The 27,397-nt window shown below is 30.4% G+C and overlaps 9 non-coding genes across 9 annotated transcripts; all 9 read right to left on the bottom strand.

The window, feature by feature from the left end:
- Window positions 1–3,023: 3,023 nt before the first annotated feature.
- Window positions 3,024–3,097, bottom strand: TRNAT-AGU (transfer RNA threonine (anticodon AGU)). Its single transcript has one exon. It is a non-coding gene; the product is annotated as a tRNA-Thr (tRNA).
- Window positions 3,098–5,200: 2,103 nt separating this feature from the next.
- Window positions 5,201–5,274, bottom strand: TRNAT-AGU (transfer RNA threonine (anticodon AGU)). Its single transcript has one exon. It is a non-coding gene; the product is annotated as a tRNA-Thr (tRNA).
- Window positions 5,275–9,175: 3,901 nt separating this feature from the next.
- TRNAT-AGU (transfer RNA threonine (anticodon AGU)) lies at window positions 9,176–9,249 on the bottom strand. The gene has a single exon. It is a non-coding gene; the product is annotated as a tRNA-Thr (tRNA).
- Window positions 9,250–10,431: 1,182 nt separating this feature from the next.
- On the bottom strand, window positions 10,432–10,505 carry TRNAM-CAU (transfer RNA methionine (anticodon CAU)). The gene has a single exon. It is a non-coding gene; the product is annotated as a tRNA-Met (tRNA).
- A 3,832-nt stretch (window positions 10,506–14,337) lies between these two features.
- Window positions 14,338–14,411, bottom strand: TRNAK-CUU (transfer RNA lysine (anticodon CUU)). The gene has a single exon. It is a non-coding gene; the product is annotated as a tRNA-Lys (tRNA).
- Window positions 14,412–15,263: 852 nt separating this feature from the next.
- TRNAT-AGU (transfer RNA threonine (anticodon AGU)) lies at window positions 15,264–15,337 on the bottom strand. The gene has a single exon. It is a non-coding gene; the product is annotated as a tRNA-Thr (tRNA).
- A 2,968-nt stretch (window positions 15,338–18,305) lies between these two features.
- Window positions 18,306–18,379, bottom strand: TRNAK-CUU (transfer RNA lysine (anticodon CUU)). Its single transcript has one exon. It is a non-coding gene; the product is annotated as a tRNA-Lys (tRNA).
- Window positions 18,380–19,231: 852 nt separating this feature from the next.
- Window positions 19,232–19,305, bottom strand: TRNAT-AGU (transfer RNA threonine (anticodon AGU)). Its single transcript has one exon. It is a non-coding gene; the product is annotated as a tRNA-Thr (tRNA).
- Window positions 19,306–26,251: 6,946 nt separating this feature from the next.
- TRNAK-CUU (transfer RNA lysine (anticodon CUU)) lies at window positions 26,252–26,325 on the bottom strand. Its single transcript has one exon. It is a non-coding gene; the product is annotated as a tRNA-Lys (tRNA).
- Window positions 26,326–27,397: the final 1,072 nt, after the last annotated feature.

Genomic DNA, 27,397 nt, shown 5'->3' with positions numbered 1-27,397 from the left:
CCAACTAGGCCACAGCACCACATAAAAGCCCCTGTTTAATATTGAAAAACAATATATGTAAAGTATAATTTTTGGTAAAAATATTTGAAATGCTTTTTGAGACATGTATTTTATCAAAGTTTAAAACGGTTGGTAATTTTGAATGAATAAGGGACTAAATAAATATGTTTTTATTCTCTCCTTTCTTTTGTGAAATACAGGCCCTTATTTCTTACAATGTATTGCCAAGTGACTTTCTAGTATACTATTTTGTAGCAGTTATTATGGATTTCTCTTTAATGGAATCCTACATGAGAATTAGTGCCAGTATTTTCTGATGCTCACATAGTTAAAACATGAAGTAAAATTAAAATGTATCTTAAAAAGATAGAACAGTTTTTAGCATTTTATCTTTAAGCTTTTACAAGAAAAGCAAAGCAGTTTTGGAAACACTTTGTTAACACAATTTTGGATGTTATGGAACTAAATATTGTTTAATTTTCAATTGTTCTCCCAGCTGTTATGATAAAAATTACTTTCTCTCTATTTATCTTAGAAAATGTACTTCTAACTGACATTTTATAAAATTCCATGCATGATTCTCCTTTGATTGCACACAATATTAATCATGGTGCTTGCTCAAGCATAATAAATGCTATTTTCTGGAAATTTCTGATGTTTACCTTAGCATCAGTTTATTTTTTTTTAAAATAGCTTATACTCAAGAATGGGAATATAGCATTATTTTGTGTTTTACTGATATGGACTTTTTCTAGAAATGTAGTACATTGTTTATCATGTAAGCCTGGGTGAAAGCTACTACAGTAGTCACGTCTCATATTGTAATGAATCAACAACAAACTACACTCTTAGTAGATGAAAATGAATCAAACAAAGGCATTGCTGAGGCGCTTTAACCAACTAAGCCACAGCACCACATGGAAAGAAGCTTTTTTACATGCTATTTTATGGAAATATTTGATGTTTACCTTAGCATCATTTTAATGATAAAATATAGCTTATATTCAAGAAAGGAAATATTGCATTATTTTGTGTTTGTCAGATGTAGACTTTATCTAGAAACATAGAACATTGTCCACCAAGTAAGCCAGAAAGAAGACTGCTAAAGTTTTCACATCTCATATTGTCATCAATCACCAACAAACTACATAATAAGGTGATGAAAATGAACTAAACAAAAGTCACTGCCAAGATTCGATTGCAGGATCTCCAGTTTACTTGACAGGCGTGTTAACCAGCTAAGCCACAGCACCACCTGCTCCAAAGTGTCATATAATGAAAAATTATATATCTCATGTATGTTTTATGGTAACTTTTTTTGAGATGCTTAAAAAGGCAGATGCTTAATCGATTCTTGAAAAGGTAAAACTAAAAAAAAATTTCAGTATATGTTTTCTTCTCTACTTTCATTTAAAAATTATAGGACTGTTTTTCTTAAAATGGTTAGGCAAAGTCACTCTCTTATATTAATTTTTTGTAGCAGTTATTATAGCATTCTCTTTAAAAGCATCCTACAATGGATTAATGTTTGCTTTTTTATGATACACAAACAGAAAAAATAAACATGTAATTCAAATGAAGATCTCTATCTTCTAAATATAGATCTAATGTTAGCTTTTTTTCTTGAAGCTTGTTCAAGAGACTTGAAGCTTTTTTTTCTGGAAATACTTTCCTAACAGAAGTTTGCAAATGTTATGGAACTAAATATTGATTAATTTTTAAATAATTCTCCTAGCCTCTAGGACTAAAATGACTCTCCCAAATTATCTTGGTAAACATACTTTGCTTTAGATATTTTCACACTTCCTATGGACTTCTCCTTTTACTAAACTCCATTATTATTCTGGAGGTTGCTTAAACAGAATGCCAAGTATTTTCTAGAAAACTCTCATGTCTAACAGCATACATTTAATTCGACTATATGGCTTATATCAAAACAGAAACATGTTTTGTTGTCTTCTAATATGGACTGCATCTAGAAATGAACTGTATTGCTGACCAAGTGAACTGGGGTGAAAGTTGCTCAAGGAATCACATGTCTTATTTCTTGAGCATCAACAATACACTACATGCTAAGATATGACAAGCAAATAAAAGGTACTGCTGAGATTTGAACTCAGGATCTCCTGTTTATGAGACAGGCACTATAACCAAATAGGCCACAGCACCATATAAAAGCCCCTGTTTAATATTGAAAAACAATATATGTAAAGTATAATTTTTGGTAAAAATATTTGAAATGCTTTTTGAGACATGTATTTTATCAAATTTTAAAACGGTTGGTAATTTTGAATGAATAAGTGACTAAATAAATATGTTTTTATTCTCTCCTTTCTTTTGTGAAATACAGGCCCTTATTTCTTACAATGTATTGCCAAGTGACTTTCTAGTATACTATTTTGCAGCAGTTATTATGGATTTCTCTTTAATATAATCCTACATGAGAATTAGTGCCAGTATTGTCTGATGCTCACATAGTAAAAACATGAAGTAAAATTAAAAAGTATCTTAAAAAGATAGAACAATTTTTAGCATTTTATCTTTAAGCTTTTTCAAGAAAAGCAAAGCAGTTTTGGAAACACTTTGTTAACACAATTTTGGATGTTATGGAACTAAATATTGTTTAATTTTCAATTGTTCTCCCAGCTGTTTTGATAAAAATTACTCTCTCTCTATTTATCTTAGAAAATGTACTTGTAACTGACATTTTATAAAATTCCCTGCATGATTCTCCTTTGACTGCACACGATATTAATCATGGAGCTTGCTCAAGCATAATAAATGCTATTTTCTGGAAATTTCTGATGTTTACCTTAGCATCAGTTTTTTTTTTTTAAAATAGCATATACTCAAGAATGGGAATATAGCATTATTTTGTGTTTTTCTGATATGGACTTTTTCTAGAAATGTAGTACATTGTTCAACAAGTAAGCCTGGGTGAAAGCTACTACAGTTGTCACGTCTCATATTGTAATGAATGAACAACAAACTACATACTTAGTAGATGAAAATGAATCAAACAAAGGCACTGCTGAGATTTGAACTCAGGATCTCCTGTTTACTAGACAGGCGCTTTAACCAACTAAGCCACAGCACCACATGGAAAGAACCTTTTTTACATGCTATTTTATGGAAATATCTGATGTTTACCTTAGCATCATTTTAATGCTAAAATATAGCTTATATTCAAGAAAGGAAATATTGCATTATTTTGTGTTTGTCAGATGTAGACTTTATCTAGAAACATAGAACATTGTCCACCAAGTAAGCCAGAAAGAAGACTGCTAAAGTTTTCACATCTCATATTGTCATGAATCAACAACAAACTACATAATAAGGTGATGAAAATTAACCAAATAAAAATCAGTGCCAAGATTCGATTGCAGGATCTCCTGTTTACTAGACAGGCATGTTAACCAGCTAAGCCACAGCACCACCTGCTCCAAAGTGTCATATAATGAAAAATTATATTTCTAATGTATGTTTTATGGTAACATTTTTTGAGATCCTTAAAAAGGCCAATACCTAATCTATTCTTTAAAAGGTAGAAATAAAGAAAAAAATACAGTATATGTTTTCTTCTCTACATTCATTTAAAAATTATAGGACTGTTTTTCTTAAAATGGTTTGGCAAAGTCACTCTCTTATATTAATTTTTTCTAGCAGTTATTAAAGCACTCTCTTTAAAAGCATCCTACAATGGATTAATATTTGCTTTTTTATGATACACAAACAGAAAAAATAAACTTGTAATTCAAATGAAGATCTCTATCTTCTAAATATAGATCTAATGTTAGCTTTTTTTCTTGAAGCTTGTTCAAGAGACTTGAAGATTTTTTTTCTGGAAATACTTTCCTAACAGAAGTTTGCAAATGTTATGGAACTAAATATTGATTCATTTTTAAATAATTCTCCTAGCCTCTAGGACTAAAATGACTCTCCCAAATTATCTTGGTAAACATACTTTGCTTTAGATATTTTCACACTTCCTATGGACTTCTCCTTTTACTAAACTCCATTATTATTCTGGAGGGTGCTTAAACAGAATGCAAAGTATTTTCTAGAAAACTCTCATGTCTAACAGCATACATTTAATTCGACTATATGGCTTATATCAAAACAATGTTTTGTTGTCTTCTAATATGGACTGCATCTAGAAATGAACTGTATTGCTGACCAAGTGAACTGGGGTGAAAGTTGCTCAAGGAATCACATGTCTTATTTCTTGAGCATCAACAATACACTACATGCTAAGATATGACAAGCAAATAAAAGGTACTGCTGAGATTTGAACTCAGGATCTCCTGTTTATGAGACAGGCACTTTAACCAAATAGGCCACAGCACCATATAAAAGCCCGTATTTAATATTGAAAAACAATATATGTAAAGTATAATTTTTGGTAAAAATATTTGAAATGCTTTTTGAGACATGTATTTTATCAAAGTTTAAAACGGTTGGTAATTTTGAATGAATAAGTGACTAAATAAATATGTTTTTATTCTCTCCTTTCTTTTGTGAAATACAGGCACTTATTTCTTACAATGTATTGCTAAGTGACTTTCTAGTATACTATTTTGCAGCAGTTATTATGGAGTTCTCTATAATGGAATCCTACATGAGAATTAGTGCCAGTATTGTCTGATGCTCACATAGTAAAAACATGAAGTAAAATTAAAAAGTATCTTAAAAAGATAGAACAATTTTTAGCATTTTATCTTTAAGCTTTTTCAAGGAAAGCAAAGCAGTTTAAACACTTTGTTAACACAATTTTGGATGTTATGGAACTAAATATTGTTTAATTTTCAATTGTTCTCCCAGCTGTTATGATAAAAATTACTCTCTCTCTATTTATCTTAGAAAATGTACTTGTAACTGACATTTTATAAAATTCCCTGCATGATTCTTCTTTGACTGCACACGATATTAATCATGGAGCTTGCTCAAGCATAATAAATGCTATTTTCTGGAAATTTCTGATGTTTACCTTAGCATCTGTTTATTTTTTTTTTAAAATAGCATATACTCAAGAATGGGAATATAGCATTATTTTGTGTTTTTCTGATATGGACTTTTTCTAGAAATGTAGTACATTGTTCATCAAGTAAGCCAGGGTGAAAGCTACTACAGTTGTCACGTCTCATATTGTAATGAATGAACAACAAACTACTTACTTAGTAGATGAAAATGAATCAAACAAAGGCACTGCTGAGATTTGAACTCAGGATCTCCTTTTTACTAGACAGGCGCTTTAACCAACTAAGCCACAGAACCACATAGAAAGAACCTTTTTTACATGCTATTTTATGGAAATATCTGATGTTTACCTTAGCATCATTTTAATGCTAAAATATAGCTTATATTAAAGAAAGGAAATATTGCATTATTTTGTGTTTGTCAGATGTAGACTTTATCTAGAAACATAGAACATTGTCCACCAAGTAAGCCAGAAAGAAGACTGCTAAAGTTTTCACATCTCATATTGTCATGAATCAACAACAAACTACATAATAAGGTGATGAAAATTAACCAAACAAAAGTCAGTGCCAAGATTCGATTGCAGGATCTCCTGTTTACTAGACAGGCGTGTTAACCAGCTAAGCCACAGCACCACCTGCTCCAAAGTGTCATATAATGAAAAATTATATTTCTAATGTATATTTTATGGTAACATTTTTTGAGATCCTTAAAAAGGCCGATGCTTAATCGATTCTTTAAAAGGTAAAAATAAAGAAAAAAAATACAGTATATGTTTTCTTCTCTACATTCATTTAAAAATTATAGGACTGTTTTTCTTAAAATGGTTTGGCAAAGTCACTCTCTTATATTAATTTTTTCTAGCAGTTATTAAAGCACTCTCTTTAAAAGCATCCTACAATGGATTAATGTTTGCTTTTTTATGATACACAAACAGAAAAAATAAACTTGTAATTCAAATGAAGATCTCTATCTTCTAAATATAGATCTAATGTTAGCTTTTTTTCTTGAAGCTTGTTCAAGAGACTTGAAGCTTTTTTTTCTGGAAATACTTTCCTAACAGAAGTTTGCAAATGTTATGGAACTAAATATTGATTCATTTTTAAATAATTCTCCTAGCCTCTAGGACTAAAATGACTCTCCCAAATTATCTTGGTAAACATACTTTGCTTTAGATATTTTCACACTTCCTATGGACTTCTCCTTTTACTAAACTCCATTATTATTCTGGAGGTTGTTTAAACAGAATGCAAAGTATTTTCTAGAAAACTCTCATGTCTAACAGCATACATTTAATTCAACTATATGGCTTATATCAAAACAGGAACATGTTTTGTTGTCTTCTAATATGGACTGCATCTAGAAATGAACTGTATTGCTGACCAAGTGAACTGGGGTGAAAGTTGCTCAAGGAATCACATCTTATTTCTTGAGCATCAACAATACACTACATGCTAAGATATGACAAGCAAATAAAAGGTACTGCTGAGATTTGAACTCAGGATCTCCTGTTTATGAGACAGGCACTTTAACCAACTAGGCCACAGCACCACATAAAAGCCCCTGTTTAATATTGAAAAACAATATATGGAAAGTATAATTTTTGGTAAAAATATTTGAAATGCTTTTTGAGACATGTATTTTATCAAAGTTTAAAATGGTTGGTAATTTTGAATGAATAAGTGAGTAAATAAATATGTTTTTATTCTCTCCTTTCTTTTGTGAAATACAGGCCCTTATTTCTTACAATGTATTGCCAAGTGACTTTCTATTATACTATTTTGCAGCAGTTATTATGGATTTCTCTTTAATGGAATCCTACATGAGAATTAGTGCCAGTATTTTCTGATGCTCACATAGTAAAAACATGAAGTAAAATTAAAAAGTATCTTAAAAAGATAGAACAATTTTTAGCATTTTTTATCTTTAAGCTTTTTCAAGAAAAGCAAAGCAGTTTTGGAAACACTTTGTTAACACAATTTTGGATGTTATGGAACTAAATATTGTTTAATTTTCAATTGTTCTGCCAGCTGTTATGATCAAAATTACTCTCTCTCTATTTATCTTAGAAAATTTACTTGTAATTGACATTTTATAAAATTCCCTGCATGATTCTCCTTTGATTGCACACGATATTAATCATGGTGCTTGCTCAAGCATAATAAATACTATTTTCTGGAAATTTCTGATGTTTACCTTAGCATCATTTTAATGCTAAAATATAGCTTATATTCAAGAAAGGAAATATTGCATTATTTTGTGTTTGTCAGATGTAGACTTTATCTAGAAACATAGAACATTGTCCACCAAGTAAGCCAGAAAGAAGACTGCTAAAGTTTTCACATCTCATATTGTCAGTGCCAAGATTCAATTGCAGGATCTCCAGTTTACTAGACAGGCATGTTAACCAGCTAAGCCACAGCACCACCTGCTCCAAAGTGTCATATAATGAAAAATTATATTTCTCATGTATGTTTTATGGTAACATTTTTTGAGATCCTTAAAAAGGCTGATGCTTAATCGATTTTTTTAAAGGTAAAAATTAAGAAAAAAAATACAGTATATGTTTTCTTCTCTACAATAATTTAAAATTATAGGACTGTTTTTCTTAAAATGGTTTGGCAAAGTCACTCTCTTATATTAATTTTTTCTAGCAGTTATTATAGCACTCTCTTTAAAAGCATCCTACAATGGATTAATGTTTGCTTTTTTATGATACACAAACAGAAAAAATAAACTTGTAATTCAAATGAAGATCTCTATCTTCTAAATATAGATCTAATGTTAGCTTTTTTTCTTGAAGCTTGTTCAAGAGACTTGAAGCTTTTTTTTCTGGAAATACTTTCCTAACAGAAGTTTGCAAATGTTATGGAACTAAATATTGATTCATTTTTAAATAATTCTCCTAGCCTCTAGGACTAAAATGACTCTCCCAAATTATCTTGGTAAACATACTTTGCTTTAGATATTTTCACACTTCCTATGGACTTCTCCTTTTACTAAACTCCATTATTATTCTGGAGGGTGCTTAAACAGAATGCAAAGTATTTTCTAGAAAACTCTCATGTCTAACAGCATACATTTAATTCGACTATATGGCTTATATCAAAACAGGAACATGTTTTGTTTTCTTCTAATATGGACTGCATCTAGAAATGAACTGTATTGCTGACCAAGTGAACTGGGGTGAAAGTTGCTCAAGGAATCACATGTCTTATTTCTTGAGCATCAACAATACACTACATGCTAAGATATGACAAGCAAATAAAAGGTACTGCTGAGATTTGAACTCAGGATCTCCTGTTTATGAGACAGGCACTTTAACCAAATAGGCCACAGCACCATATAAAAGCCCGTATTTAATATTGAAAAACAATATATGTAAAGAATAATTTTTGGTAAAAATATTTGAAATGCTTTTTGAGACATGTATTTTATCAAAGTTTAAAACGGTTGGTAATTTTGAATGAATAAGTGACTAAATAAATATGTTTTTATTCTCTCCTTTCTTTTGTGAAATACAGGCCCTTATTTCTTACAATGTATTGCCAAGTGACTTTCTAGTATACTATTTTGCAGCAGTTATAATGGAGTTCTCTATAATGGAATCCTACATGAGAATTAGTGCCAGTATTGTCTGATGCTCACATAGTAAAAACATGAAGTAAAATTAAAAAGTATCTTAAAAAGATAGAACAATTTTTAGCATTTTATCTTTAAGCTTTTTCAAGGAAAGCAAAGCAGTTTTGGAAACACTTTGTTAACACAATTTTGGATGTTATGGAACTAAATATTGTTTAATTTTCAATTGTTCTCCCAGCTGTTATGATAAAAATTACTCTCTCTCTATTTATCTTAGAAAATGTACTTGTAACTGACATTTTATAAAATTCCCTGCATGATTCTTCTTTGACTGCACACGATATTAATCATGGAGCTTGCTCAAGCATAATAAATGCTATTTTCTGGAAATTTCTGATGTTTACCTTAGCATCTGTTTATTTATTTTTTAAATAGCATATACTCAAGAATGGGAATATAGCATTATTTTGTGTTTTTCTGATAGGGACTTTTTCTAGAAATGTAGTACATTGTTCATCAAGTAAGCCAGGGTGAAAGCTACTACAGTTGTCACGTCTCATATTGTAATGAATGAACAACAAACTACATACTTAGTAGATGAAAATGAATCAAACAAAGGCACTGCTGAGATTTGAACTCAGGATCTCCTTTTTACTAGACAGACGCTTTAACCAACTAAGCCACAGAACCACGTAGAAAGAACCTTTTTTACATGCTATTTTATGGAAATATCTGATGTTTACCTTAGCATCATTTTAATGCTAAAATATAGCTTATATTAAAGAAAGGAAATATTGCATTATTTTGTGTTTGTCAGATGTAGACTTTATCTAGAAACATAGAACATTGTCCACCAAGTAAGCCAGAAAGAAGCCTGCTAAAGTTTTCACATCTCATATTGTCATGAATCAACAACAAACTACATAATAAGGTGATGAAAATTAACCAAACAAAAGTCAGTGCCAAGATTCGATTGCAGGATCTCCTGTTTACTAGACAGGCGTGTTAACCAGCTAAGCCACAGCACCACCTGCTCCAAAGTGTCATATAATGAAAAATTATATTTCTAATGTATGTTTTATGGTAACATTTTTTGAGATCCTTAAAAAGGCCGATGCTTAATCGATTCTTTAAAAGGTAAAAAAAAAAAAAAAAAATACAGTATATGTTTTCTTCTCTACATTCATTTAAAAATTATAGGACTGTTTTTCTTAAAATGGTTTGGCAAAGTCACTCTCTTATATTAATTTTTTCTAGCAGTTATTAAAGCACTCTCTTTAAAAGCATCCTACAATGGATTAATGTTTGCTTTTTTATGATACACAAACAGAAAAAATAAACTTGTAATTCAAATGAAGATCTCTATCTTCTAAATATAGATCTAATGTTAGCTTTTTTTCTTGAAGCTTGTTCAAGAGACTTGAAGCTTTTTTTTCTGGAAATACTTTCCTAACAGAAGTTTGCAAATGTTATGGAACTAAATATTGATTCATTTTTAAATAATTCTCCTAGCCTCTAGGACTAAAATGACTCTCCCAAATTATCTTGGTAAACATACTTTGCTTTAGATATTTTCACACTTCCTATGGACTTCTCCTTTTACTAAACTCCATTATTATTCTGGAGGTTGTTTAAACAGAATGCAAAGTATTTTCAAGAAAACTCTCATGTCTAACAGCATACATTTAATTCAACTATATGGCTTATATCAAAACAGGAACATGTTTTGTTGTCTTCTAATATGGACTGCATCTAGAAATGAACTGTATTGCTGACCAAGTGAACTGGGGTGAAAGTTGCTCAAGGAATCACATGTCTTATTTCTTGAGCATCAACAATACACTACATGCTAAGATATGACAAGCAAATAAAAGGTACTGCTGAGATTTGAACTCAGGACCTCCTGTTTATGAGACAGGCACTTTAACCAACTAGGCCACAGCACCACATAAAAGCCCCTGTTTAATATTGAAAAACAATATATGTAAAGTATAATTTTTGGTAAAAATATTTGAAATGCTTTTTGAGACATGTATTTTATCAAAGTTTAAAATGGTTGGTAATTTTGAATGAATAAGTGACTAAATAAATATGTTTTTATTCTCTCCTTTCGTTTGTGAAATACAGGCCCTTATTTCTTACAATGTATTGCCAAGTGACTTTCTATTATACTATTTTGCAGCAGTTATTATGGATTTCTCTTTAATGGAATCCTACATGAGAATTAGTGCCAGTATTTTCTGATGCTCACATAGTAAAAACATGATGTAAAATTAAAAAGTATCTTAAAAAGATAGAACAATTTTTAGCATTTTTTCTTTAAGCTTTTTCAAGAAAAGGAAAGCAGTTTTGGAAACACTTTGTTAACACAATTTTGGATGTTATGGAACTAAATATTGTTTAATTTTCAATTGTTCTCCCAGACGTTATGATAAAAATTACTCTCTCTCTATTTATCTTAGAAAATTTACTTGTAGTTGACATTTTATAAAATTCCCTGCATGATTCTCCTTTGATTGCACACGATATTAATCATGGTGCTTGCTCAAGCATAATAAATGCTATTTTCTGGAAATTTCTGATGTTTACCTTAGCATCATTTTAATGCTTAAATATAGCTTATATTCAAGAAAGGAAATATTGCATTATTTTGTGTTTGTCAGATGTAGACTTTATCTAGAAACATAGAACATTGTCCACCAAGTAAGCCAGAAAGAAGACTGCTAAAGTTTTCACATCTCATATTGTCAGTGCCAAGATTCAATTGCAGGATCTCCAGTTTACTAGACAGGCGTGTTAACCAGCTAAGCCACAGCACCACCTGCTCCAAAGTGTCATAAAATGAAAAATTATATTTCTCATGTATGTTTTATGGTAACATTTTTTGAGCTCCTTAAAAAGGCTGATGCTTAATCGATTTTTTAAAAGGTAAAAATTAAGAAAAAAAATACAGTATATGTTTTCTTCTCTACATTCATTTAAAATTATAGGACTGTTTTTCTTAAAATGGTTTGGCAAAGTCACTCTCTTATATTAATTTTTTCTAGCAGTTATTATAGCACTCTCTTTAAAAGCATCCTACAATGGATTAATGTTTACTTTTTTATGATACACAAACAGAAAAAATAAACTTGTAATTCAAATGAAGATCTCTATCTTCTAAATATAGATCTAATGTTAGCTTTTTTTCTTGAAGCTTGTTCAAGAGACTTGAAGCTTTTTTTTCTGGAAATACTTTCCTAACAGAAGTTTGCAAATGTTATGGAACTAAATATTGATTCATTTTTAAATAATTCTCCTAGCCTCTAGGACTAAAATGACTCTCCCAAATTATCTTGGTAAACATACTTTGCTTTAGATATTTTCACACTTCCTATGGACTTCTCCTTTTACTAAACTCCATTATTATTCTGGAGGTTGTTTAAACAGAATGCAAAGTATTTTCAAGAAAACTCTCATGTCTAACAGCATACATTTAATTCAACTATATGGCTTATATCAAAACAGGAACATGTTTTGTTGTCTTCTAATATGGACTGCATCTAGAAATGAACTGTATTGCTGACCAAGTGAACTGGGGTGAAAGTTGCTCAAGGAATCACATGTCTTATTTCTTGAGCATCAACAATACACTACATGCTAAGATATGACAAGCAAATAAAAGGTACTGCTGAGATTTGAACTCAGGATCTCCTGTTTATGAGACAGGCACTTTAACCAACTAGGCCACAGCACCACATAAAAGCCCCTGTTTAATATTGAAAAACAATATATGTAAAGTATAATTTTTGGTAAAAATATTTGAAATGCTTTTTGAGACATGTATTTTATCAAAGTTTAAAATGGTTGGTAATTTTGAATGAATAAGTGACTAAATAAATATGTTTTTATTCTCTCCTTTCGTTTGTGAAATACAGGCCCTTATTTCTTACAATGTATTGCCAAGTGACTTTCTATTATACTATTTTGCAGCAGTTATTATGGATTTCTCTTTAATGGAATCCTACATGAGAATTAGTGCCAGTATTTTCTGATGCTCACATAGTAAAAACATGATGTAAAATTAAAAAGTATCTTAAAAAGATAGAACAATTTTTAGCATTTTTTCTTTAAGCTTTTTCAAGAAAAGGAAAGCAGTTTTGGAAACACTTTGTTAACACAATTTTGGATGTTATGGAACTAAATATTGTTTAATTTTCAATTGTTCTCCCAGACGTTATGATAAAAATTACTCTCTCTCTATTTATCTTAGAAAATTTACTTGTAGTTGACATTTTATAAAATTCCCTGCATGATTCTCCTTTGATTGCACACGATATTAATCATGGTGCTTGCTCAAGCATAATAAATGCTATTTTCTGGAAATTTCTGATGTTTACCTTAGCATCATTTTAATGCTTAAATATAGCTTATATTCAAGAAAGGAAATATTGCATTATTTTGTGTTTGTCAGATGTAGACTTTATCTAGAAACATAGAACATTGTCCACCAAGTAAGCCAGAAAGAAGACTGCTAAAGTTTTCACATCTCATATTGTCAGTGCCAAGATTCAATTGCAGGATCTCCAGTTTACTAGACAGGCGTGTTAAGCTTTTTCAAGAAAAGGAAAGCAGTTTTGGAAACACTTTGTTAACACAATTTTGGATGTTATGGAACTATGATAAAAATTACTCTCTCTCTATTTATCTTAGAAAATTTACTTGTAGTTGACATTTTATAAAATTCCCTGCATGATTCTCCTTTGATTGCACACGATATTAATCATGGTGCTTGCTCAAGCATAATAAATGCTATTTTCTGGAAATTTCTGATGTTTACCTTAGCATCATTTTAATGCTTAAATATAGCTTATATTCAAGAAAGGAAATATTGCATTATTTTGCAGGATCTCCAGTTTACTAGACAGGCGTGTTAACCAGCTAAGCCACAGCACCACCTGCTCCAAAGTGTCATAAAATGAAAAATTATATTTCTCATGTATGTTTTATGGTAACATTTTTTGAGCTCCTTAAAAAGGCTGATGCTTAATCGATTTTTTAAAAGGTAAAAATTAAGAAAAAAAATACAGTATATGTTTTCTTCTCTACATTCATTTAAAATTATAGGACTGTTTTTCTTAAAATGGTTTGGCAAAGTCACTCTCTTATATTAATTTTTTCTAGCAGTTATTATAGCACTCTCTTTAAAAGCATCCTACAATGGATTAATGTTTACTTTTTTATGATACACAAACAGAAAAAATAAACTTGTAATTCAAATGAAGATCTCTATCTTCTAAATATAGATCTAATGTTAGCTTTTTTTCTTGAAGCTTGTTCAAGAGACTTGAAGCTTTTTTTTCTGGAAATACTTTCCTAACAGAAGTTTGCAAATGTTATGGAACTAAATATTGATTCATTTTTAAATAATTCTCCTAGCCTCTAGGACTAAAATGACTCTCCCAAATTATCTTGGTAAACATACTTTGCTTTAGATATTTTCACACTTCCTATGGACTTCTCCTTTTACTAAACTCCATTATTATTCTGGAGGTTGTTTAAACAGAATGCAAAGTATTTTCTAGAAAACTCTCATGTCTAACAGCATACATTTAATTCAACTATATGGCTTATATCAAAACAGGAACATGTTTTGTTGTCTTCTAATATGGACTGCATCTAGAAATTAACTGGATTGCTGACCAAGTGAACTGGGGTGAAAGTTGCTCAAGGAATCACATGTCTTATTTCTTGAGCATCAACAATACACTACATGCTAAGATATGACAAGCAAATAAAAGGTACTGCTGAAATTTGAACTCAGGATCTCCTGTTTAAGAGACAGGCACTTTAACCAACTAGGCCACAGTACCACATAAAAGCCCCTGTTTAATATTGAAAAACAATATATGTAAAGTATAATTTTTGGTAAAAATATTTGAAATGCTTTTTGAGACATGTATTTTATCAAAGTTTAAAACGGTTGGTAATTTTGAATGAATAAGTGACTAAATAAATATGTTTTTATTCTCTCCTTTCTTTTGTGAAATACAGGCCCTTATTTCTTACAATGTATTGCCAAGTGACTTTCTATTATACTATTTTGCAGCAGTTATTATGGATTTCTCTTTAATGGAATCCTACATGAGAATTAGTGCCAGTATTTTCTGATGCTCACATAGTAAAAACATGAAGTAAAATTAAAAAGTATCTTAAAAAGATAGAACAATTTTTAGCATTTTTTATCTTTAAGCTTTTTCAAGAAAAGCAAAGCAGTTTTGGAAACACTTTGTTAACACAATTTTGGATGTTATGGAACTAAATATTGTTTAATTTTCAATTGTTCTGCCAGCTGTTATGATAAAAATTACTCTCTCTCTAATTATCTTAATTTACTTGTAATTGACATTTTATAAAATTCCCTGCATGATTCTCCTTTGATTGCACATGATATTAACCATGGTGCTTGCTCAAGCATAATAAATGCTATTTTCTGGAAATTTCTGATGTTTACCTTAGCATCAGTTTATTTTTAAAAAAATAGCTTTTACTCAAGAATGGGAATATAGCATTATTTTGTGTTTTTCTGATATGGACTTTTTCTAGAAATGTAGTACATTGTTCATCAAGTAAGCCTGGGTGAAAGCTACTACAGTTGTCACATCTCATATTGTAATGAATGAACAACAAACTACATACTTAGTAGATGAAAATGAATCAAACAAAGGCACTGCTGAGATTTGAACTCAGGATCTCCTGTTTACTAGACAGGCGCTTTAACCAACTAAGCCACAGCACCACATGGAAAGAATGGTTTTTACATGCTATTTTATGGAAATATCTGATGTTTACCTTAGCATCATTTTAATGCTAAAATATAGCTTATATTCAAGAAAGGAAATATTGCATTATTTTGTGTTTGTCAGATGTAGACTTTATCTAGAAACATAGAACATTGTCCACCAAGTAAGCGAGAAAGAAGACTGCTAAAGTTTTCACATCTCATATTGTCATGAATCAACAACAAACTACATAATAAGGTGATGAAAATTAACCAAACAAAAGTCAGTGCCAAGATTCAATTGCAGGATCTCCAGTTTACTAGACAGGCGTGTTAACCAGCTAAGCCACAGCACCACCTGCTCCAAAGTGTCATATAATGAAAAATTATATTTCTCATGTATGTTTTATGGTAACATTTTTTGAGATACTTAAAAAGGCCGATGCTTAATCGATTTTTTAAAAGGTAAAAATTAAGAAAAAAAATACAGTATATGTTTTCTTCTCTACATTCATTTAAAATTATAGGACTGTTTTTCTTAAAATGGTTTGGCAAAGTCACTCTCTTATATTAATTTTTTCTAGCAGTTATTATAGCACTCTCTTTAAAAGCATCCTACAATGGATTATTGTTTGCTTTTTTATGATACAGAAACAGAAAAAATAAACTTGTAATTCAAATGAAGATCTCTATCTTCTAAATATAGATCTAATGTTAGCTTTTTTTCTTGAAGCTTGTTCAAGAGACTTGAAGCTTTTTTTCTGGAAATACTTTCCTAACAGAAGTTTGCAAATGTTATGGAACTAAATATTGATTCATTTTTAAATAATTCTCCTAGCCTCTAGGACTAAAATGACTCTCCCAAATTATCTTGGTAAACATACTTTGCTTTAGATATTTTCACACTTCCTATGGACTTCTCCTTTTACTAAACTCCATTATTATTCTGGAGGTTGTTTAAACAGAATGCAAAGTATTTTCAAGAAAACTCTCATGTCTAACAGCATACATTTAATTCAACTATATGGCTTATATCAAAACAGGAACATGTTTTGTTGTCTTCTAATATGGACTGCATCTAGAAATGAACTGTATTGCTGACCAAGTGAACTGGGGTGAAAGTTGCTTAAGGAATCACGTCTTATTTCTTGAGCATCAACAATACACTACATGCTAAGATATGACAAGCAAATAAAAGGTACTGCTGAGATTTGAACTCAGGATCTCCTGTTTATGAGACAGGCACTTTAACCAACTAGGCCACAGCACCACATAAAAGCCGCTGTTTAATATTGAAAAACAATATATGTAAAGTATAATTTTTGGTAAAAATATTTGAAATGCTTTTTGAGACATGTATTTTATCAAAGTTTAAAATGGTTGGTAATTTTGAATGAATAAGTGACTAAATAAATATGCTTTTATTCTCTCCTTTCTTTTGTGAAATACAGGCCCTTATTTCTTACAATGTATTGCCAAGTGACTTTCTATTATACTATTTTGCAGCAGTTATTATGGATTTCTCTTTAATGGAATCCTACATGAGAATTAGTGCCAGTATTTTCTGATGCTCACATAGTAAAAACATGAAGTAAAATTAAAAAGTATCTTAAAAAGATAGAACAATTTTTAGCATTTTTTCTTTAAGCTTTTTCAAGAAATGGAAAGCAGTTTTGGAAACACTTTGTTAACACAATTTTGGATGTTATGGAACTAAATATTGTTTAATTTTCAATTGTTCTCCCAGATGTTATGATAAAAATTACTCTCTCTCTATTTATCTTAGAAAATTTACTTGTAGTTGACATTTTATAAAATTCCCTGCATGATTCTCCTTTGATTGCACACGATATTAATCATGGTGCTTGCTCAAGCATAATAAATGCTATTTTCTGGAAATTTCTGATGTTTACCTTAGCATCATTTTAATGCTAAAATATAGCTTATATTCAAGAAAGGAAATATTGCATTATTTTGTGTTTGTCAGATGTAGACTTTATCTAGAAACATAGCAACCTGTCCACCAAGTAAGCCAGAAAGAAGACTGCTAAAGTTTTCACATCTCATATTGTCAGTGCCAAGATTCAATTGCAGGATCTCCAGTTTACTAGACAGGCGTGTTAACCAGCTAAGCCACAGCACCACCTGCTCCAAAGTGTCATAAAATGAAAAATTATATTTCTCATGTATGTTTTATGGTAACATTTTTTGAGCTCCTTAAAAAGGCTGATGCTTAATCGATTTTTTAAAAGGTAAAAATGAAGAAAAAAAATACAGTATATGTTTTCTTCTCTACATTCATTTAAAATTATAGGACTGTTTTTCTTAAAATGGTTTGGCAAAGTCACTCTCTTATATTAATTTTTTTCTAGCAGTTATTATAGCACTCTCTTTAAAAGCATCCTACAATGGATTAATGTTTACTTTTTTATGATACACAAACAGAAAAAATAAACTTGTAATTCAAATGAAGATCTCTATCTTCTAAATATAGATCTAATGTTAGCTTTTTTTCTTGAAGCTTGTTCAAGAGACTTGAAGCTTTTTTTCTGGAAATACTTTCCTAACAGAAGTTTGCAAATGTTATGGAACTAAATATTGATTCATTTTTAAATAATTCTCCTAGCCTCTAGGACTAAAATGACTCTCCCAAATTATCTTGGTAAACATACTTTGCTTTAGATATTTTCCCACTTCCTATGGACTTCTCCTTTTACTAAACTCCATTATTATTCTGGAGGTTGTTCAAACAGAATGCAAAGTATTTTCTAGAAAACTCTCATGTCTAACAGCATACATTTAATTCAACTATATGGCTTATATCAAAACAGGAACATGTTTTGTTGTCTTCTAATATGGACTGCATCTAGAAATGAACTGTATTGCTGACCAAGTGAACTGGGGTGAAAGTTGCTCAAGGAATCACATGTCTTATTTCTTGAGCATCAACTATACACTACATGCTAAGATATGACAAGCAAATAAAAGGTACTGCTGAAATTTGAACTCAGGATCTCCTGTTTAAGAGACAGGCACTTTAACCAACTAGGCCACAGCACCACATAAAAGCCCCTGTTTAATATTGAAAAACAATACATGTAAAGTATAATTTTTGGTAAAAATATTTGAAATGCTTTTTGAGACATGTATTTTATCAAAGTTTAAAACGGTTGGTAATTTTGAATGAATAAATGACTAAATAAATATGTTTTTATTCTCTCCTTTCTTTTGTGAAATACAGGCCCTTATTTCTTACAATCTATTGCCAAGTGACTTTCTATTATACTATTTTGCAGCAGTTATTATGGATTTCTCTTTAATGGAATCCTACATGAGAATTAGTGCCAGTATTTTCTGATGCTCACATAGTAAAAACATGAAGTAAAATTAAAAAGTATCTTAAAAAGATAGAACAATTTTTAGCATTTTTTATCTTTAAGCTTTTTCAAGAAAAGCAAAGCAGTTTTGGAAACACTTTGTTAACACAATTTTGGATGTTATGGAACTAAATATTGTTTAATTTTCAATTGTTCTGCCAGCTGTTATGATAAAAATTACTCTCTCTCTATTTATCTTAATTTACTTGTAAATGACATTTTATAAAATTCCCTGCATGATTCTCCTTTGATTGCACACGATATTAATCATGGTGCTTGCTCAAGCATAATAAATGCTATTTTCTGGAAATTTCTGATGTTTACCTTAGCATCAGTTTATTTTTAAAAAAATAGCTTTTACTCAAGAATGGGAATATAGCATTATTTTGTGTTTTTCTGATATGGACTTTTTCTAGAAATGTAGTACATTGTTCATCAAGTAAGCCTGGGTGAAAGCTACTACAGTTGTCACATCTCATATTGTAATGAATGAACAACAAACTACATACTTAGTAGATGAAAATGAATCAAACAAAGGCACTGCTGAGACTTGAGCTCAGGATCTCCTGTTTACTAGACAGATGCTTTAACCAACTAAGCCACAGCACCACATGGAAAGAATGTTTTTTACATGCTATTTTATGGAAATATCTGATGTTTACCTTAGCATCATTTTAATGCTAAAATATAGCTTATATTCAAGAAAGGAAATATTGCATTATTTTGTGTTTGTCAGATGTAGACTTTATCTAGAAACATAGAACATTGTCCACCAAGTAAGCCAGAAAGAAGACTGCTATAGTTTTCACATCTCATATTGTCATGAATCAACAACAAACTACATAATAAGGTGATGAAAATTAACCAAACAAAAGTCAGTGCCAAGATTCAATTGCAGGATCTCCAGTTTACTAGACAGGCGTGTTAACCAGCTAAGCCACAGCACCACCTGCTCCAAAGTGTCATATAATGAAAAATTATATTTCTCATGTATGTTTTATGGTAACATTTTTTGAGATACTTAAAAAGGCCGATGCCTAATCGATTCTTTAAAAGGTAAAAATAAAGAAAAAAAATACAGTATATGTTTTCTTCTCTACATTCATTTAAAATTATACCACTGTTTTTCTTAAAATGGTTTGGCAAAGTCACTCTCTTATATTAATTTTTTCTAGCAGTTATTATAGCACTCTCTTTAAAAGCATCCTACAATGGATTATTGTTTGCTTTTTTATGATACAGAAACAGAAAAAATAAACTTGTAATTCAAATGAAGATCTCTATCTTCTAAATATAGATCTAATGTTAGCTTTTTTTCTTGAAGCTTGTTCAAGAGACTTGAAGCTTTTTTTTCTGGAAATACTTTCCTAACAGAAGTTTGCAAATGTTATGGAACTAAATATTGATTCATTTTTAAATAATTCTCCTAGCCTCTAGGACTAAAATGACTCTCCCAAATTATCTTGGTAAACATACTTTGCTTTAGATATTTTCACACTTCCTATGGACTTCTCCTTTTACTAAACTCCATTATTATTCTGGAGGGTGTTTAAACAGAATGCAAAGTATTTTCAAGAAAACTCTCATGTCTAACAGCATACATTTAATTCAACTATATGGCTTATATCAAAACAGGAACATGTTTTGTTGTCTTCTAATATGGACTGCATCTAGAAATGAACTGTATTGCTGACCAAGTGAACTGGGGTGAAAGTTGCTCAAGGAATCACATGTCTTATTTCTTGAGCATCAACAATAAACTACATGCTAAGATATGACAAGCAAATAAAAGGTACTGCTGAGATTTGAACTCAGGATCTCCTGTTTATGAGACAGGCACTTTAACCAACTAGGCCACAGCACCACATAAAAGCCCCTGTTTAATATTGAAAAACAATATATGTAAAGTATAATTTTTGGTAAAAATATTTGAAATGCTTTTTGAGACATGTATTTTATCAAAGTTTAAAACGGTTGGTAATTTTGAATGAATAAGTGACTAAATAAATATGTTTTTATTCTCTCCTTTCTTTTGTGAAATACAGGCCCTTATTTCTTACAATGTATTGCCAAGTGACTTTCTAGTATACTATTTTGCAGCAGTTATTATGGATTTCTCTTTAATGGAATCCTACATGAGAATTAGTGCCAGTATTTTCTGATGCTCACATAGTAAAAACATGAAGTAAAATTAAAAAGTATCTTAAAAAAATAGAACAATTTTTAGCATTTTTTCTTTAAGCTTTTTCAAGAAAAGGAAAGCAGTTTTGGAAACACTTTGTTAACACAATTTTGGATGTTATGGAACTAAATGTTGTTTAATTTTCAATTGTTCTCCCAGATGTTATGATAAAAATTACTCTCTCTCTATTTATCTTAGAAAATTTACTTGTAGTTGACATTTTATAAAATTCCCTGCATGATTCTCCTTTGATTGCACACGATATTAATCATGGTGCTTGCTCAAGCATAATAAATGCTATTTTCTGGAAATTTCTGATGTTTACCTTAGCATCATTTTAATGCTAAAATATAGCTTATATTCAAGAAAGGAAATATTGCATTATTTTGTGTTTGTCAGATGTAGACTTTATCTAGAAACATAGCAACCTGTCCACCAAGTAAGCCAGAAAGAAGACTGCTAAAGTTTTCACATCTCATATTGTCAGTGCCAAGATTCAATTGCAGGATCTCCAGTTTACTAGACAGGCGTGTTAACCAGCTAAGCCACAGCACCACCTGCTCCAAAGTGTCATAAAATGAAAAATTATATTTCTCATGTATGTTTTATGGTAACATTTTTTGAGCTCCTTAAAAAGGCTGATGCTTAATCGATTTTTTAAAAGGTAAAAATGAAGAAAAAAAATACAGTATATGTTTTCTTCTCTACATTCATTTAAAATTATAGGACTGTTTTTCTTAAAATGGTTTGGCAAAGTCACTCTCTTATATTAATTTTTTCTAGCAGTTATTATAGCACTCTCTTTAAAAGCATCCTACAATGGATTAATGTTTGCTTTTTTATGATACACAAACAGAAAAAATAAACTTGTAATTCAAATGAAGATCTCTATCTTCTAAATATAGATCTAATGTTAGCTTTTTTTCTTGAAGCTTGTTCAAGAGACTTGAAGCTTTTTTTTCTGGAAATACTTTCCTAACAGAAGTTTGCAAATGTTATGGAACTAAATATTGATTCATTTTTAAATAATTCTCCTAGCCTCTAGGACTAAAATGACTCTCCCAAATTATCTTGGTAAACATACTTTGCTTTAGATATTTTCACACTTCCTATGGACTTCTCCTTTTACTAAACTCCATTATTATTCTGGAGGGTGCTTAAACAGAATGCAAAGTATTTTCTAGAAAACTCTCATGTCTAACAGCATACATTTAATTCGACTATAGGGCTTATATCAAAACAGGAACATGTTTTGTTGTCTTCTAATATGGACTGCATCTAGAAATGAACTGTATTGCTGACCAAGTGAACTGGGGTGAAAGTTGCTCAAGGAATCACATGTCTTATTTCTTGAGCATCAACAATACACTACATGCTAAGATATGACAAGCAAATAAAAGGTACTGCTGAGATTTGAACTCAGGATCTCCAGTTTATGAGACAGGCACTTTAACCAAATAGGCCACAGCACCATATAAAAGCCCGTATTTAATATTGAAAAACAATATATGTAAAGTATAATTTTTGGTAAAAATATTTGAAATGCTTTTTGAGACATGTATTTTATCAAAGTTTAAAACGGTTGGTAATTTTGAATGAATAAGTGACTAAATAAATATGTTTTTATTCTCTCCTTTCTTTTGTGAAATACAGGCCCTTATTTCTTACAATGTATTGCCAAGTGACTTTCTAGTATACTATTTTGCAGCAATTATTATGGAGTTCTCTATATTGGAATCCTACATGAGAATTAGTGCCAGTATTGTCTGATGCTCACATAGTAAAAACATGAAGTAAAATTAAAAAGAATCTTAAAAAGATAGAACAATTTTTAGCATTTTATCTTTAAGCTTTTTCAAGGAAAGCAAAGCAGTTTTGGAAACACTTTGTTAACACAATTTTGGATGTTATGGAACTAAATATTGTTTAATTTTCAATTGTTCTCCCAGCTGTTATGATAAAAATTACTCTCTCTCTATTTATCTTAGAAAATGTACTTGTAACTGACATTTTATAAAATTCCCTGCATGATTCTTCTTTGACTGCACACGATATTAATCATGGAGCTTGCTCAAGCATAATAAATGCTATTTTCTGGAAATTTCTGATGTTTACCTTAGCATCTGTTTATTTTTTTTTTAAAATAGCATATACTCAAGAATGGGAATATAGCATTATTTTGTGTTTTTCTGATATGGACTTTTTCTAGAAATTTAGTACATTGTTCATCAAGTAAGCCTGGGTGAAAGCTACTACAGTTGTCACGTCTCATATTGTAATGAATGAACAACAAACTACATACTTAGTAGATGAAAATGAATCAAACAAAGGCACTGCTGAGATTTGAACTCAGGATCTCCTTTTTACTAGACCGACGCTTTAACCAACTAAGCCACAGAACCACATAGAAAGAACCTTTTTTACATGCTATTTTATGGAAATATCTGATGTTTACCTTAGCATCATTTTAATGCTAAAACATAGCTTATATTAAAGAAAGGAAATATTGCATTATTTTGTGTTTGTCAGATGTAGACTTTATCTAGAAACATAGAACATTGTCCACCAAGTAAGCAAGAAAGAAGACTGCTAAAGTTTTCACATCTCATATTGTCATGAATCAACAACAAACTACATAATAAGGTGATGAAAATTAACCAAACAAAAGTCAGTGCCAAGATTCGATTGCAGGATCTCCTGTATACTAGACAGGCGTGTTAACCAGCTAAGCCACAGCACCACCTGCTCCAAAGTGTCATATAATGAAAAATTATATTTCTAATGTATGTTTTATGGTAACATTTTTTGAGATACTTAAAAAGGCCGATGCTTAATCGATTCTTTAAAAGGTAAAAATAAAGAAAAAAAATACAGTATATGTTTTCTTCTCTACATTCATTTAAAAATTATAGGACTGTTTTTCTTAAAATGGTTTGGCAAAGTCACTCTCTTATATTAATTTTTTCTAGCAGTTATTAAAGCACTCTCTTTAAAAGCATCCTACAATGGATTAATGTTTGTTTTTTTCTGATACACAAACAGAAAAAATAAACTTGTAATTCAAATGAAGATCTCTATCTTCTAAATATAGATCTAATGTTAGTTTTTTTTCTTGAAGCTTGTTCAAGAGACTTGAAGCTTTTTTTTCTGGAAATACTTTCCTAACAGAAGTTTGCAAATGTTATGGAACTAAATATTGATTCATTTTTAAATAATTCTCCTAGCCTCTAGGACTAAAATGACTCTCCCAAATTATCTTGGTAAACATACTTTGCTTTAGATATTTTCACACTTCCTATGGACTTCTCCTTTTACTAAACTCCATTATTATTCTGGAGGGTGTTTAAACAGAATGCAAAGTATTTTCAAGAAAACTCTCATGTCTAACAGCATACATTTAATTCAACTATATGGCTTATATCAAAACAGGAACATGTTTTGTTGTCTTCTAATATGGACTGCATCTAGAAATGAACTGTATTGCTGACCAAGTGAACTGGGGTGAAAGTTGCTCAAGGAATCACATGTCTTATTTCTTGAGCATCAACAATACACTACATGCTAAGATATGACAAGCAAATAAAAGGTACTGCTGAGATTTGAACTCAGGATCTCCTGTTTATGAGACAGGCACTTTAACCAACTAGGCCACAGCACCACATAAAAGCCCCTGTTTAATATTGAAAAACAATATATGTAAAGTATAATTTTTGGTAAAAATATTTGAAATGCTTTTTGAGACATGTATTTTATCAAAGTTTAAAACGGTTGGTAATTTTGAATGAATAAGTGACTAAATAAATATGTTTTTATTCTCTCCTTTCTTTTGTGAAATACAGGCCCTTATTTCTTACAATGTATTGCCAAGTGACTTTCTAGTATACTATTTTGCAGCAGTTATTATGGATTTCTCTTTAATGGAATCCTACATGAGAATTAGTGCCAGTATTTTCTGATGCTCACATAGTAAAAACATGAAGTAAAATTAAAAAGTATCTTAAAAAAATAGAACAATTTTTAGCATTTTTTCTTTAAGCTTTTTCAAGAAAAGGAAAGCAGTTTTGGAAACACTTTGTTAACACAATTTTGGATGTTATGGAACTAAATGTTGTTTAATTTTCAATTGTTCTCCCAGATGTTATGATAAAAATTACTCTCTCTCTATTTATCTTAGAAAATTTACTTGTAGTTGACATTTTATAAAATTCCCTGCATGATTCTCCTTTGATTGCACACGATATTAATCATGGTGCTTGCTCAAGCATAATAAATGCTATTTTCTGGAAATTTCTGATGTTTACCTTAGCATCATTTTAATGCTAAAATATAGCTTATATTCAAGAAAGGAAATATTGCATTATTTTGTGTTTGTCAGATGTAGACTTTATCTAGAAACATAGCAACCTGTCCACCAAGTAAGCCAGAAAGAAGACTGCTAAAGTTTTCACATCTCATATTGTCAGTGCCAAGATTCAATTGCAGGATCTCCAGTTTACTAGACAGGCGTGTTAACCAGCTAAGCCACAGCACCACCTGCTCCAAAGTGTCATAAAATGAAAAATTATATTTCTCATGTATGTTTTATGGTAACATTTTTTGAGCTCCTTAAAAAGGCTGATGCTTAATCGATTTTTTAAAAGGTAAAAATGAAGAAAAAAAATACAGTATATGTTTTCTTCTCTACATTCATTTAAAATTATAGGACTGTTTTTCTTAAAATGGTTTGGCAAAGTCACTCTCTTATATTAATTTTTTTCTAGCAGTTATTATAGCACTCTCTTTAAAAGCATCCTACAATGGATTAATGTTTACTTTTTTATGATACACAAACAGAAAAAATAAACTTGTAATTCAATGAAGATCTCTATCTTCTAAATATAGATCTAATGTTAGCTTTTTTTCTTGAAGCTTGTTCAAGAGACTTGAAGCTTTTTTTCTGGAAATACTTTCCTAACAGAAGTTTGCAAATGTTATGGAACTAAATATTGATTCATTTTTAAATAATTCTCCTAGCCTCTAGGACTAAAATGACTCTCCCAAATTATCTTGGTAAACATACTTTGCTTTAGATATTTTCCCACTTCCTATGGACTTCTCCTTTTACTAAACTCCATTATTATTCTGGAGGTTGTTCAAACAGAATGCAAAGTATTTTCTAGAAAACTCTCATGTCTAACAGCATACATTTAATTCAACTATATGGCTTATATCAAAACAGGAACATGTTTTGTTGTCTTCTAATATGGACTGCATCTAGAAATGAACTGTATTGCTGACCAAGTGAACTGGGGTGAAAGTTGCTCAAGGAATCACATGTCTTATTTCTTGAGCATCAACTATACACTACATGCTAAGATATGACAAGCAAATAAAAGGTACTGCTGAAATTTGAACTCAGGATCTCCTGTTTAAGAGACAGGCACTTTAACCAACTAGGCCACAGCACCACATAAAAGCCCCTGTTTAATATTGAAAAACAATACATGTAAAGTATAATTTTTGGTAAAAATATTTGAAATGCTTTTTGAGACATGTATTTTATCAAAGTTTAAAACGGTTGGTAATTTTGAATGAATAAATGACTAAATAAATATGTTTTTATTCTCTCCTTTCTTTTGTGAAATACAGGCCCTTATTTCTTACAATCTATTGCCAAGTGACTTTCTATTATACTATTTTGCAGCAGTTATTATGGATTTCTCTTTAATGGAATCCTACATGAGAATTAGTGCCAGTATTTTCTGATGCTCACATAGTAAAAACATGAAGTAAAATTAAAAAGTATCTTAAAAAGATAGAACAATTTTTAGCATTTTTTATCTTTAAGCTTTTTCAAGAAAAGCAAAGCAGTTTTGGAAACACTTTGTTAACACAATTTTGGATGTTATGGAACTAAATATTGTTTAATTTTCAATTGTTCTGCCAGCTGTTATGATAAAAATTACTCTCTCTCTATTTATCTTAATTTACTTGTAAATGACATTTTATAAAATTCCCTGCATGATTCTCCTTTGATTGCACACGATATTAATCATGGTGCTTGCTCAAGCATAATAAATGCTATTTTCTGGAAATTTCTGATGTTTACCTTAGCATCAGTTTATTTTTAAAAAAATAGCTTTTACTCAAGAATGGGAATATAGCATTATTTTGTGTTTTTCTGATATGGACTTTTTCTAGAAATGTAGTACATTGTTCATCAAGTAAGCCTGGGTGAAAGCTACTACAGTTGTCACATCTCATATTGTAATGAATGAACAACAAACTACATACTTAGTAGATGAAAATGAATCAAACAAAGGCACTGCTGAGACTTGAGATCAGGATCTCCTGTTTACTAGACAGACGCTTTAACCAACTAAGCCACAGCACCACATGGAAAGAATGTTTTTTACATGCTATTTTATGGAAATATCTGATGTTTACCTTAGCATCATTTTAATGCTAAAATATAGCTTATATTCAAGAAAGGAAATATTGCATTATTTTGTGTTTGTCAGATGTAGACTTTATCTAGAA

Source organism: Taudactylus pleione, unplaced genomic scaffold (assembly GCF_031769625.1).
Source record: "Taudactylus pleione unplaced genomic scaffold, aTauple2 ptg000100l, whole genome shotgun sequence".
In the NCBI taxonomy this organism is placed as follows: domain Eukaryota; kingdom Metazoa; phylum Chordata; class Amphibia; order Anura; family Myobatrachidae; genus Taudactylus; species Taudactylus pleione.
Note: the sequence above shows the minus strand (reverse complement) of the source record. Positions and strands in the feature narration are given on the sequence as shown.